The sequence below is a fragment of the Bacillus rossius genome, chromosome 1 (assembly GCF_032445375.1).
Source record: "Bacillus rossius redtenbacheri isolate Brsri chromosome 1, Brsri_v3, whole genome shotgun sequence".
Classification (NCBI taxonomy): Eukaryota; Metazoa; Arthropoda; class Insecta; order Phasmatodea; family Bacillidae; genus Bacillus; species Bacillus rossius.
In genome coordinates, this window is record NC_086330.1 from 126,224,941 (window position 1) to 126,240,934 (window position 15,994).

At 34.0% G+C, this 15,994-nt stretch overlaps 1 protein-coding gene across 1 annotated transcript in view; it reads right to left on the minus strand.

Moving 5' to 3' along the window:
- Nucleotides 1-7,185: 7,185 nt before the first annotated feature.
- The window catches only part of LOC134544837 (uncharacterized), a 30,742-nt gene continuing 21,933 nt past the window's right edge, over nucleotides 7,186-15,994 (minus strand). Inside the window, exon 3 of the mRNA XM_063388519.1 lies at nucleotides 7,186-8,039. The gene's annotated coding sequence lies outside the window, so the exon portion shown is untranslated. The remainder of the gene's footprint in view (nucleotides 8,040-15,994) is intronic.

Sequence of the window (15,994 nt, forward strand, 5' to 3'; positions counted from 1 at the left end):
ACAAATTGTCTTGTACTGCTGGCAAATATCGGTGATTTGATCATGGTGAATTAAAAACATTCCAAAGGTGATTTTAAGTGAGAATAGGGATCGAAAATGCCGAACAATAAATTGAGTGCTCGCGACAGGGCATTTCAATATCAGAAAAACGGTTTCTATTGCTCGGATAGCCTCACCGTAATGTGCAAATTTTGCAAGGACCAGTTTGCGTGGGAGCGTAAAGATTCTATAGAAAAACACCTAAAATCTGCCAAGCACATCAGTGCACGAAAAGGTTGCCCTGAAGCAAAATTACAGACTTTGATCGCTACATGCTTCAGTAGTGCGGAAAGGAAGGAAAAAACGGCTGAATACCTCGGCAAACGAGTGACGGAAACTTTTCTGAAGGCAAATATTCCGCTAAAAAAAAACTTGAAAATCCGCATCTGAAAGATTTCCTGAACGTGTTTGTTGAAGGTGCTGGTGATATTCCTTGTCTAAGAGTACTAAAAGAAAAGCATCTGCAATCAATGCAGCAAGAGAGAGATGATGTAGTAAGAGAAAAGGTGAAAGCAAACTGTTAGTAATTCTGTGTGATGAAACTACGGACTCAAGAGGAAGCTGTGTATTTGTTGTGCTATTTAAAGTAATTGATAGCAGTGACAAAATTGATACGGTTGTTAGTGATGTCCATACTCTGGAAACAGCAAATGCCAAAAACTGCTCCAGGGATATTTTGGATTCCCTAAAGAAGTACAATATTGACTTTGACAACGTGTTAGCGCTTGTTTCAGACTCGGCCAGATACATGGCAAAGTGTTTTGACACACTAAAAGACATCATGGCCGGCCATGTGCTTATTGTGCAGTGCTGGGCTCACAAGCTCAATTTAGTTGTGAGGACATTCCCCTGTTTCCAATGCCAGTGTTGACAAGGTGGTCTTCCTGGTACGACTCCACTTCCTAACTCGCCGACAATCTTGAGGCCATTGTTGAATTTTTGATGAAATTTCCTGTATCAACAACACTACTCTCTACTGCATCAAGGGATGATGTTAAGTGTGTGAAAATCCAGGCAGTTTTTGTAAAAGAAGTGTGTGAGGCTACTGTACACCTTATCAAGAAACTGGAAGGGTCATCATATCCTTGCAGTCACACACTGAGTGGTGAAATCCACAAAATAGAGCAGGTTTTGCAGCTTGCTACAAGTGGAAACTTTGAGCAGAAAGTAAATGAGCTCTTGATTGCTTGTGAATAAATGGTCTTCAAAGGGAAAATCACATCTGCCTTGGTGACAGCAGCATCACATACATCAACAAAACTCCTGTCATTAAAGGCAGGTGATCCTTCTCAGAAATTATATCAAAATGTTGCTGTATTTGATCCCTCAGAAATTGTGCTCGAAAGCATCTCTCCCGAACTCGGCAAAAAGTTGAAAAAATTGTTCTTGCTCTCCAAGATGTGAAGACATTTTACTTCAGGGGTACAAGGAACTGCAGTTCCTTGTGCAAACAAAGTTGAGTGAAAACCAAACTGTTGACATTGTTTCACTCCTTATGGCGGTTTCAGTGTACCATCCTGACTTTGCTCGTGCTGCTTTGCAGTCTGTTTGGGTACCATGTGCTAACGTTGACTGTGAAAGGTTTTTTTCTAACTATAACAACATTCTAAGAGATAAGCGTCATCGTTTGAAACAAGAAAATGTTGAAATGTTCACTGCAATTTATTTTGAAAGTTAAACTTCTGTTTCCTCAGACATAGACATTATGTTAAAGATAAAATATTATTCGCCAAGTGTTTCAATGAATTACATTGTTTTTACAAGTATTTGCTAAGGGTTGTCTGTGAATTTTTTAAACTTTTTTTTTGTAATTATTTGCAATAACTGAAATGTTACTGTATTTACTAAGTTTTCTTATGTATTATGTTGTTTCCTCAATTAAAAAAAACACTTCCTCATTTATTAATTCACTTAATTGGAAGCATCAGAAGGTTAAAATTGTTTATACATCATGAGAAAACTATTGCGAAATCATTAAAACACTTAATATGAAAATACCGCTTTATGCTACTTGAAAGTACCAAAAAATTCCCTTCCCTAACTATCGCTAAACAGATACCTAGTTGTTTTAGTCCCTAGATGCAAGGAACAGCTTATCATTTGAAAATTATGTGTGCCTACAGATTGCAATGAATTGCTGTCGGCAGATTAGTCACAAATAAATTAAGTTTACACACTATATATTTTTATAAAACTGTTTTGTAGCTAATAATGTATTAAAAAGCAATTTTTGCTTTGCCTTTTCCTAATGATTTTGTGTTTGTATTGTTCCTAGTCACCGCTAGTCAGAGCTGGACTTGCAAGTTACCGCTTCCATTATGGGACTCCAAATTTTTTAAGTCTCACAAACGGCTGCATCATCGTGGATCTTGAAGAATTCTTTCATGAACCTTGTTACAATGGTGAACTATTTATGAGGTGACCTTGTCTTTCACATAACTGTGTTTGCAGATCTACAACCAAAACTATCATGAATGCCAGCCTTAGAAATGCGTATTTGCTGAATATATCTTGTATTCTTATGTCACGGTACTGTAGAGCAGCATATGTCACTATGGTCGTGCAAGTGGTTAATAATTATTACAAACACTTGGACAACATTTTTCCAAAATTTACAAAATTATTAAAAATGCCCATGCCTAACTTTTGTCTAATTGTATATTTGGATGTGCTATTCATGCCAGCTGATCAAGAACAGGGTGGGTATATCAATAAAAGATTTGCCTTGCACAATCATAGATCATTTTCCCTGGAAACACATGGCACGTAACGTACAAAAATACAATAATATGGTTGATATTTCACTATGCCATTGATACAAAAAAAAGGTTTTTGTAGAGTCTTCTATGTAATCCATCTGGACACAAACTGTTCATACTAGCTGCTCTACAATGTAAACTACAGAAATATTTTTTTTAACATTCTGTGCATATTTATCCATTAAATTATACTTAGTGAATAGCTGTTGGAAATATTGGTGACAAAATGAAAAATGCAACGGAGGTATCATGTTAGAATTTCAGAAAAAGCCCGTAAGTCATAAAAACTTGGGAAAGAAGTAAAATTTTAAAGCTCGAATTACAATAATTAAAAATTGTGTTCTAGAAGAAACAGGTTTTTAATGTTATTCAAGTGAACTCCATAGTTTTTTCACTAAGTAGGAGCTTTCTCCAAAATTCCATTAAGCAATTTAGATTCTGTTTGTGTGCTGAAACATGCTATATATCATTTTATTTAAGATTGTTTTCAATCCCCATATAAGCTTCGTCAGTGGTAAAAAAAAAAAAAATTTGAGTAGAGGTAATGTAATGGATTAATAAACTGTGCAAGCATATTTTGAACTCTAGTATTTCTGCTTTTATCATTGTAGTTTCAAATAATACATTTTCTAGCTGAAAATACATAGGTGAAAAAAGCAAAATTAAAAATTTTAAAATACCCCGCAATTGATATAAACGTTATTGAAAAAGGATTAAATAAAATTTTTGTAAAACCCCCGACTAAAAGGAAGTAATCAACAAAAGATAAAAATAAAAAGCATTTTAAAAAGTGTTGATTTGTCAGGAATTCTGTCATATAACTAACTACATATTTATTACTTTTCTTAGTGCTTCCTACCTTCATGTACCTATTTGTTTCTCGTAGAGATAGATACAGCAATAATATTAAATATAGGTACTACACATATTCACCTACCTATTAATATAAAGACAAACCCAAGAAAATCCATCAGGGCTGCCATTGCCATCTCTGTTCCCAATTTCAGTTAAAATATAGCAGAATAGAAAACCTATTATGTGTCTCGTAGAGATGCACCAATTTATATCAATAAAGACTACATTTTTTATGTACCCAATGCAATTTCATTTAGTCACAAACTCATAAAACTGCAAAATTTTAGTTCCTTTCGGGGCAGGGAATGGCAGGCCCGACTGATTATATCACTAGGTAGGTGAATATGTGTAGTACCTATATTTGACATTATTGCTGTGTCTAACTCTACAAGAAGCAAATAGGTACATAAAGGTAGGAAGCACTAAGAAAAGTCATAATTGTTTATATGACAGTTTGTGACAAAATCAACCTTTTTAAAATGCTTTTTATTTTAAATATTTTAGAGATTTGCTTTGTTACTATCTAAATTTCTGTCTATTTGTCTGTCCTGTATGTTTGGTGTCTTACAAAATATTATACCCCTACATTTTACCAATTACTTTTTTTTTTAATTGCAACCCCATGCGGCAGACACCATTTTCTCTTGAGAGTGAAGTTTTGAATTGCAATACCTTGTAGATATTGCAAACTGCAACTATTTTATATTTTCGTGTAAGAATAAATAATTATATGAACAACGTAATAGTAAACTAGCTGCGGTACTCTGCATTACCCGGGCTGAACACAGGGTGATATATTGTCCGCGAGTTAAAGCAAAATGTAAAGCGCTATATGACAGTATGCTGGACATACAGAAATGACACACAATAACTGCTTGTATGTCTATGACCTATGATTTTTAGTTTACCCATGATGATCGGTTGAACTGTTTAGAAGTTGATGAGCTGCAGCTCCATCTAGTGGCAAGTTACAAAAAAAAAAATGGCTAGCATAAAAACCTTGGCCATGAAAAAACACTTCAATGTGCCAATTTTTATGGCGATCAGTCAAACAGTGTTGGAGTTTATCAACGTCATGTATACAACATCCAATTTTATATATAAAATGTTTATTAAGCATCCTCTGGCAAGTTAACATTATAACACCTATCTAAGAACCATCACCAATAATTCGCAAACCTTTTACAGAAAACCATATCTAAATCAGTCAAACTGTTTTGGAGATAAATGGGAACATTTGTTTTTGGCAAACACTAACAACCTCTCGCCCTAAACTCATACACCTCCGTTCCGTCGTGGGTAAAAATGTGAATTGTCTAACTGTCTATTGAATTTTTTAATTGATAGTCTATTTGTATTTGTAGTATTTGTTTTAGCACTATACAGTTGTATAATTTATTTTTTATTCTGTGACATCTGCATATTAAATTTTTATAAAAGTTGTAACATGATGGTTCCTTTTGCAGTAAAAAATACTGTCTTAGTACTGTGATATCACTTTCAAGTTACTGTTAAGGTAACCAATAGACACAAAACTAAAGCTGTAGTTTAAGAATTTGGTTTTTTTTACCTTGTGAGAAAGAGAAGGCCTTCTATCACTCCTATGTCTTATGTGTTTGACATAAACAGTGTACCTGCAGGGCTATTATGATTACGTGATTATTCATGCTTGTGATGTGCTCCAAGATGCGAGGTAGGAGTTACCTGCTTCATCAAAATGAGTATGGAGCATAAAAAACGTGATGCTTTCTCTCTGCCTTTTAAACCTTTTGTTTTTTTGTGTAAATATTCTTAATCAATTTTAGTTAAATTTTAATTGAAATACTTTTTATAAAATCATTCTATACATGTTTAGGTGTTTCACATACAGAAATATATTGGAAGACTCCTGCTAAAATAAATTTCTGCTGCCAACAGAAAAAGTCCCTTGCATACCATGCTTTCTGTTGCTATACAGTTGAATGTTTATTATTTCATTGACACTTAGAATATGATTTTAACTTTTTTTTTACATCATCTTGCACGATAAAAATGTTAGATTTTTAACTTGCACACCAGCCTTTAGTACGTACAATGTGTGATTTTTAAGGAAAACAGAATTTTTCCCAAGACGTACACACCATGACATCAATAATTAGATGGTGTCACAACTAAATTTTGTCTAATTTTTTTATTAATGTGTTTAATGGGAAAGTAATTTATTATTACCTATTTGATGGTAGGTTTAGGGTAGTGCTATCATAATTAATTTCTTTCAAAATGATGCTGATATTAATTTATGTTTAATAGCTGGAAATGTTTATTCTTATTTATGATCTTATGTATTATAAATAGGAGCTCATTATTAATTTAACTTAAAAAAATATTTCCTGGTTTGTTGATAATGTAATCTCTAATGTGCAGATTAGAAGAATGTCAGAATTATTTTCTGACATAGATATGTGTTGATAAGAAGAAAGTAAATTACTGTTTCTTTTGGCTGGATATAGGATTTACAACTATTTTAGTTGTAATATGTTCTTAATAGCTCTGCTGGTACAATTTGTCTTATATTTATATATCTGTGAAAAGAAAATCTAAGTAAAAGATACAAATTTTTCTTGGAGAACTTTTTTTATAATAACATGTTTTAACTATGTATTTATGCTTGTCATCATAGTACAAAGTTTTGTAACAGCTAAGGGTGTAAATTATTTGTTATTAATTTGTAATTTAATGAGATGCTTAAAGTGCTGATGTGGTATTATTATTATTATTATTATTATTATTATTATTATTATTATTATTAGTTTTTCATCCTTTCAGGTGTTCGTTTAGTTAAATCTTCAGCTTCAGAAAAAGTCATTTGTTTTCAAGTTTAATGTAACTTTGTTGCAGTGTTGAACTAATTAATTGTTAGGTACCAATAGCTAATAATGTAAAGTAACAATCACTCAATCACGGTAGTGTTTTTGCACTATTATGGTGGTTGTTTCTTAATTTTTTGCATTTTTTAAGCAGTGTGTCAATCATGTGTGTTTTTGAAATCATTTTTATGAGTTTTTATGTTATTGTATTTTTATAACACTACAAAGAGTAAAATATATTTGGCTTCTTTACAGATTTTTTTTTAAATTAATTTATTTGTATATCCTGCATTCTTGCAACCTCAGCTCATAGTTTAAACATGGTGTTCTCAACCACTTTATTTTTCCTGGTGCTACTGTAAGCCCGATCTGCACCCCCGTAGTAGCCAGCCTTGCTAGTGGAACTTACCCACTCCATTTCAACACAGCTATTAATTATGGATGGAATTAGTTTGAGGGCTGCGCGCACGTTCCCGGTGATTTTAAGATGTTAAGTATGGGCGCCACCACGTGGAAGGGCACGTGGACCCGGCGGAGTCTCTCGCTCAGGGCGTGACGTAGCCCAAGTGGGGACGAGTTACCAGCCCTTTCTACCCTACCTATCCAGACCTGGCCCGCTCTAGGCGTCGGGCACGCCACACTCCTAGGCTAAGTCACTCACCACGTGGTTAAATAAAAATACTCAATTTATATTCATTCCCAGATTTAATTTCACTAACACGTTATCTCCACGTCCGTTACACGTTTCACGGTAGAAAAAGCCTGAGGCACGAATCGACTTAGGTGAAGGCATGGTCCACACACGTGGCCATGCTACAAAATTTACTTATTACACGATTACTCGACTGAGGCAATTAATTAATTAAACAGCCCGCTGACCGAGAGCTGCCCCGAGGATGACGAACGAAAGCGATTTAAAAAGAATTAACGATACAGAAATTACTTGGTCAGTGATGAACAAAGGTTGAGGTCCCCGGGGTGCTGGCGCGTCTGCTCTCGGTCAGTGATGAAGATGGACTGGGGTGAGCTCATCGCTCGCAGGTGGCAACATGGCGCCCTTCGCGCCAACACAATTACCGTTACTATATCCTACGATTCCGTGCCCCGGCGAAAGTTAAGCAAATTACAGATCAACATTAAAAAATATATAAAAATTACTGATAGTTTAAAGTTTGTTAATAGTTACTTATTTAATGATAATTTATATAAAAACATTCCTACCCTCGTCCAAGTCCGTGCCTGTTCGGGTCCGCCCGGGCAACGTCTGTGGTTATTTCAAGTAACATATTTAAATTAAAGAAACACAAATAGATTGCACAGCACTGGGGCAAAGGCGGATGAAAACAAACAAAAAGGTTTACAATTAATATTAAATGTAGCAATTTTAGGGGTCGCCGCACTGCTTCTAAGCGCCCTCTTGCCGGGCTAGACACACACGCACACACGCACGCACGAGCGGGAGGTTTGAATAGAGATGGTGGTTGGGCGGTGTCATATCGGGCTCAAAGGGGCCGCAGGCCCGGACGACGTCAAGTTATATCTGCAAAACAATGTGTAAAAAGACTTTAATTTAAAATTACCATCCTCTGAGAGTGTGTTCTTGATTATCTAGTTTTTATAGTTTTTTTTAAATTATTTTTTTGGTATGTACACCATCTTTGTTTGTTGTTTGACCGTATAAATGTTTAAAATGTTTAAACATAACGGTACGGGAAACATAAAAAAAACTGTTAAATTTTATATATGCGTGCATAGTTACAAGTACAGGCATAATAATAATAATACATCACAATGTTGTTAATAATACAGATACTAACACAGCCTTTAATGATAAAGTACTTAGATACATGTATACACAGATAAAATTAAAACAGTAATACATATACATGCTTTACAGTCAAAAATAGATCCAACCATATACAAATAGAGGTACAAATGGTAATACAGATGAGATAAAGATTGTGTTAGGTAATATGCTAATTTCTTAATCTTGCAAACATTGAAATTGTGTTGATAATGGAAAGGAAAGAAAAAAATTGTTTTTATTAATAAAGTTTTAAGGAAAGAAGTTAAGTCGTCCTATTTAAATATTCTGTTGTACAGAAGTAACAATTTTGTAGTATAAAATTAAAAACACCACCTTGATTAAAGTGTTGAAATTTTTTTTTCTTTAAGATTCTGCAGTAGGTTATTGAATAGTTTTTCTCCTTTATGATGTTCTAAATTTGATGTGGTGATATGTTTCACTAGCTTCATGGGTAAATTTAGTTTATACCATGTACCTATTGTATGTGTGAATCTGTGAATTTATTTTGTATTAAATGTTTATATTTTTATAAATACACAGCACCAAATTGTATATATAAATGCAAGGTACAGGAAGAATACTAAGTTTTCTGAAGAGTGGCTTACAATGTATCTGTGAATCTTTAGTATTATTCTGGTTGTTCTTTTTTGTAATACAAAAATGGCATTTACTTCTTGGTAGTTTGTTCTCCAGAATATTATAGCATAAGTAATGTATGAATGGAAATATGCATTAGCAGCTTTTAAATATTTTATACCTACTGCATTTTGTAGCTAGTTGTCTTATTAAGTAACAAGATACAAGTCTTTTACTAATTTGTTCAATGTAGCTTTCCCATTTTAAGTGTACCTTGATTATAACACAAATATTTTGTGTTGGGTACTCTTTTTAAGGGCAAGCTTCAAGGTCGCGGTTGTGAATCACGGTCACCAGATAGCTCTGGGGTGGAGCTGAGAGCGAGAGATCGCAGACAGAGATAAGACCGTGGCAGCGAGTGAGCAGAAGGGTGGAAGGGGGGCGCCGGCGGGATCAGGTGTTCATCCGGTGTTGCCAGCTCTGTGTCCAACTGAGGAGAACAGCCGCGTGCCTAGCTAGGGGCGGACGGTTAGGCGAGGCACACCCACTCAGCAGAGCTTCAGCACTAGAAGCCCGGTGCCCGGGACAGCCGGAATCTTCATTAGGCATCATATAGAGCAGGATTTTTTTGGAGATGAATTCTGATAATACGACATTGATAACGTTTTTTTTAAATTATAATCCTACAACCAATGGTCAGTTAAACTGAAATCTATTGCATGTCACGTTCAAGGATGACATGCACTTACACGTCCCATAACATAAGCCCCGTCACTCTGGCGGGTTTTCCTACACACACATTTCATTTTATGAACAAACCTATTTTTTTTAATTAAAAATATTTTAACTTATCCACATAATGTATGCGAATATTACACTTGTGACCAAAGGTTTGAATTATGTTTATATATAAACATGATTATATATATATATATATACAAACACACACACATATATATATATATACGAGTTATAGGGCAGGACTATTTTCATAACATTAAACAATTTGTCATTTATTAAAAAATTAAACAGTAGTCGAGATGCGTTTCTTGAAATATATTTATTTATTTCAAGACACAAATATTTCGTAAGAAATAAAATACGATGTACATACATACATATACTTGCTACACATTGGCAATGTAACGAAATGTAAAAAATGAGGACCTAATACAAGTATGTATTAAAACTTAGAGTTTATAAAAGAATTGCCAAGTGCAAGTACAATAGGTAAATCAAGTACTCCGTATCGTTCATGGATATGTGTTCTTAGCTTGCAAATTTGTAAACTGAAGTAATCTGTTAATTAGTAGTATAAAAATAATTTATTATAATTAAATATAGTATTCCTTACACAGAAAAAAAATGTTTTTGGACATTTTCACAAAATTCCTTTAGAAATCGGTTGCCAAGAAATATTTCGTAATATTACTAGAGAAAATATAGTAAATTTCTACAAAACATTGTTATGGTTATTTTTGAATTTATGATTTGCGTTTTTCTAAACAAAGCTGGATATTTACTGTCGCGCTTACGAATATTGCAATATAATATTATATTACGACTTTTTTGTACAAGGGTACATTTTTAACCCTTGGAAAATGTAATAATATTTAGAAATTGGACTTCATAATTGTTTATTGTGCTTTTGTGCGTGCGCATTTAGTCGTGGAAAGTTATACAGGGAAATGTTTATAAATAACTGTAACTAATTCAGGTACTGGGACAACCCAAAGAATAAATGCCCGGGCAATAATACAATCCCACATTTGCAGCGATTTGCTTTCGTGCAAATGTACATATTTACAAATATCTGTAATTTTGTGTGCATGAATATTTCAGTTTGATTGAAAAAAAATTACAGAGTACTGTCTAAGCTTTCCAGTATAAGAATCAACAGTGTTTCAGTCATATATTGGCTGTAACGACGGTAAAGTTATGCTTGACGAGCTGTCAACAACTTTGCAGATGCAGCGTTCCTAACGAACTATATAATATGTGAACATGGAAATTTTTATAGTTGGTCTTTTATGATCTACAGGCCAGTGCGGACAAGACCTACAATAAATGCAGACTGACAAATACCAGATTAGACAAAACAAGGTTGGTTACCAAATCTGTTAAACCTCTTACCTGAAACAGGGACGGAAAAGTAAAAAGAGGCGAAAGAAGTATAGGAATGTATGTCCGGGCACAGACGCCGGCGCTGGTGACGGTGCCAGATCAATGACAGACCGACCTCTGACGTCACGGCGGCCATCTTGGACTCAAAAGTTCCTCAAAATGACTAAACATTCCTCAAAAATGACTCAAAATTTGTAAAAATTTCCCGTTTTTCAGGGAAAAAAATTCCCGTCTTGAGGGAAAATTTACCGTTTTTAGAACTTAAAAATACCAGCGGCTAGAAATATCCATATTGAGGCTTAAGCATCCATGTCTACAGCTTCCGATAAGCCTCTGACGTCATCATTGAATATGTCATCATGTAATAAGACGTCACCGTTGCAATTTCCGTTACGGCAGCCATCTTAAAAATCATTATTTATTATCCGATTTTAATGAAAAAAATTAAATTTTTTCATAAATAGCTTTTTTATTAATTTTTTAATTTTTTCATTAAAATAGGATAGTAAATAATGATTTTCAAGATGGCTGCCGTAACGGAAATTGCAACTGTAACGTCATATTACATGATGACATATTAAATTATGACGTCAGAGGCTTATCGGAAGCTGTAGACATGGATGCTTAAGCCTCAATATGGATATTTCTACCCGCTGGTATTTTTAAGATCTAAAAACGGTAAATTTTCCCTCGAGACGGGAATTTTTCCCTGGAAAATGGGACATTTTGAGTCATTTTGAGTCATTTCTGAGAAATTTTAAGGAATTTTTTAGTCCAAGATGGCCGCCGTGACTTCAGAGGTCGGTCGGTCACTGACCCGGCACCGACACCAGCGCCTGGCGCCTGTGCCCGGACATACATTCCTATACTACTGGCGAATCGAATCACAGCCAGTATTATCAGTCTGTATAGGCCTATAAATAGAGATAGGTAAATTTCGCGCATTCATTTTGTCGCAAGCTAGTATGAAAACATTTATACTGTTCCACTGAGTTCCTTTTTGGGCGATAGTTATTAGCTACCCCTCTGCGATGCCCAACTAGGAGAAGAAAAAAAAGTAAATCAGGTAGTGCTGATCAACTAGGATAAGAAATCAGCCAAAGGAAAAGCAAACATGGGTTGAGCACATTTAAAACATTTAATTCTATCCTGATTCCAGATTAATTCACGAAATTTCCGAGTCCCTACATAGAAGTAACGTGAAATCAGTACGTGTGTACGAAGGTTCGTATTTACTTTGTCATTTTCTCAATTTTCTAGAAGTGGCCATCCAAACCTCATTAAAAATATATATATTTCCTTCTAGTTTCCCATTACCAAGCAAATAATGATAAATCAGCATTTATTAATACACACAGAGATTTTCAGTAGAGTAAAATTGTGCTTAATGCATGAAAAATAATTATATATATACATATATATACATATGTATATATATACATATATATATGTATGTGTGTGTTTGTATGTATCATTGAAATATAACTATACTTTGAAAACGAAGTTTTTTGCGAAACTGAGATCTCTCCAAGATAAAGAAGTTTGTTATAAGTTAGTAAGAACTACACATTAACGTATTTATATGTTTTTATCATTAATTTCAGTTAAGTGTAGGGCATTTTTAGCTGAAACCGATTTACGTTTTTAATATTCAATTGCTGCAAGAAAAAAAACCTCATAATAATAAAACATTAATGAAACCTGCCAGAATTTGTATAATTTTCATCCACATATAACTTCACAGCTAAAGTATTACATAATAATTAAAGTTGTTTGCGTTGATTTTTAAAAATTATTTTCAGGCAATTAATATCAGCTGAGAATGTGTCAAAATAATTACAAGAAATGTTTTATGTATTTTTGAAACATAAATACGGTTCCATACGTTTCAAAGCTGTAAATTTTACAAATATTTTTCTTTATTGATCAGTAAATTCAGCAATATGAGTTAATCTTTATGAAGGATCTTATCAGAGGATGTGGCTATGACAATGCTCAAAAGATTGGTATTGTGAAAAATGTGTCTAAATCAGGATTAACACAATATTAGATTAACTTTTCTTTAAAAAATGTATGTTCCCTCTGCCATAATGTTTAATGCTAATGATTGTACCTACAACTAATGGTAACCGTGTATTAATTATTACATTTACCGGTACTACAAATAGTTATTACGTAGAATGACCACTTCTTAAGTTGTTGCGAAATGTGAACCACAGTTAAAGAAAATACATTAGGTTTGAAAATCATGTTTTATATTTCATATTTTACAAAGAATTCAAAATAATAGTGACATTTACTCATTCAGTATAATATATCATACAAAATAGAAAAATGAGAAGAAAAACCATAGGCTATAACTGATAGTAGAAACACAGTTTATATCAGCATAGAGACCAAAAGACACGTATATTACTACTACATACAAAACAAATAAATAACTATAATCAAAATAAACAACTATAATCAGTTCTTCGAAATTCATTGTAAACAATATTTTAAAAGGTATGTCTCCACAGAATTAAAATATAAACTTCAGATAAAATTATAACCTTATAAAAACTCATGTACAGTTACTTCCAAAAAAAATTGTTTTCTTTCGTTTAACTTAATGTTTTCGATGTTAGAACAAATTTGAACACAACAGAACATTTTATGGCAATCGTCTAGAGTTTCAAAGAACAAAAATATCTTACTTCAATTATATTTACATTCATTTATCCCTTGCTTTTTCCGGGTCAGTTTTTGACGTCTTGATTGCTGTTTCTCTGCCAAGCTTCTTTCAGCTTCCAAAATGTAGCCTGGTTCTCTAATGGCTCTGTCTATGCTTTGATTTGGCACCACTATCTCAGGCAGAAAACACCTACGATAAAATCTAGTCAGTTTCGGCAACATTTCTGTTTCCCGCATGAGCTCATCTCTTTCTACTCTTTCTACTTGTAAATTCTGACGAACAACAGACATTACCATGAAGTAACAGTATTCGCGCTATGTATGTTTAAAGTCCCTTGCAGCTCATAAAAATAAAGGTGTGAACGTTTAATAATTAAACTTCCGTTTCATTGACACGTGGAAAAAACTTTCTTTTTCTTATTGCAGTTTCTTGGAGCCCTTGGTCAAGTCCGTCAGGGCTAGCACTGAAATATCCGTATTAGAGATCCAAAAATAAACCACACTTCTGTACAACTAATCCGGTTTGTGCTTGAAACCTCTGAATGGCAATATGCTCATTGCGACCACCGTACTCCATTGCCAGTGTCGAAAACGGGGGCATGTAAAGTAGGTAACTGTTTAACATGATTTGAACAGGACATAGATTCTTTCCGGCGACAAACAACGCCGAAATTACTGACTTTTAACCGCACACGTCTCATTTTGTGCCATAGCTCACAATCAGCTAGCATTTTTGTTCGTTTCACGATATTAGTTCTTTCTCCAAAAGTGACTTGCAGTGATTCGATGTAATCAACATTAATTACATAAGTTGTTTTGTCACAGAAATAATACTCCTAAATATACTAACTTGTGCACCTGTTAGATGTCAGACATGCAATTATAACATGACAATAATATACATTTTTAATACTATTCATTACTATTAAATAAAAATAAACGTTAATTATATAACGTTTTTCAGTCACATTATAGTAAATATAAGACGTGTGTATAATCACAATGGCAATCCATCGGTGAGTGGGCAAAGGCGTCACCGAAACTCAGAAATTCTAAATTATTACTACTTTTAACGTAAATTGATTTTTACATTAAATTAAAATTTTTAATAAAATGTTTGTTTTACATAGACGTATAAAATAATTTATTCATGGTAAAATTTAAAAAATGAATAACATAAAGCATATTTTACAGAAATATTTCGGGATTGTTTTCTCAGTTTCTGTTTTATAATCTATTGTCGCTGAAAATAAGTGCCAGCTCGTAAAATTGACAGTAAAGATTACAAAAAAATTATAGACAAAATTGCATCCTAATAAAAATGGTATTTATAGCTAGTAGTATATAATAGGGGCGCCGAGCGCACGGGTTCTGGGTGTGGATTGTGATTGTCTGTCCGCCATATTGGATTGTGACGTCACGGCGGCCATCTTGGATGAGTGTAACGGGACATAGCGTAACGGGACAAGTTTGACCTTGACCCCGGCGGCCATTTTGGATCCGCCATCTTGGATCCGCCATTTTGGATGACGTCATTGTGTTCTCGAAAATTCCGGCATTGTGTTTTCCGCCATATTGGATGATGACGTCACCGTTGCATTTTCCGTTACGGCCGCCATCTTTAACTTTTTTATTTATTATCCGATTTTAATGAAATTTTTTTTAAAATTTATAAAAAAAATTCAATTAATAAAAAATATTTAAAAATCATACATTAACGACACGGAGCTCGGAGTCCTCAGTTCGAACCCGACGAACGCAAAAAAAAATAAAAATGGCGACCGATCCTTCCTCCGTGGTGACTTTTGGCAGACTAACTCCCACCACTTTTCTTAAAGCATATATATCGTCACCTAGTATGACGTCATGTCCGCCATCTTGTCTTCGTTGCTGAAGACCACCATCTTGTTTTCGTCGGCGAGAGTGCGCTGACGCCATGTTAGTTTAGTTCTTATCCGCTAGAGTGCAGTAATCATTTATTATTACTGAGGTTCCCGCCATCTTGAAATTTGGCCGCCATCTTGGAAATCCGTAATTATTTAGCTAGGAATTCGGGAAAAGTTCCAAAATTCATTAAATAAATCACTCATTAACTGACATATTGATTCGACGGATTCCCGTCTTTGGTTCGATACCCGATCGATGCAATAATGTTTAATTTTATGTAAAAAAAATAATTGCCATAAACCATGTTCAAAATTCATTAAATAAATTGACAATAAATATACTGATTGAATAGATCGAATAAGGTCCTTGGTTCGATCCCTGACCGATACCAAAAAACAACTTTAATTTTAAAAAAGTATCACTAAAGT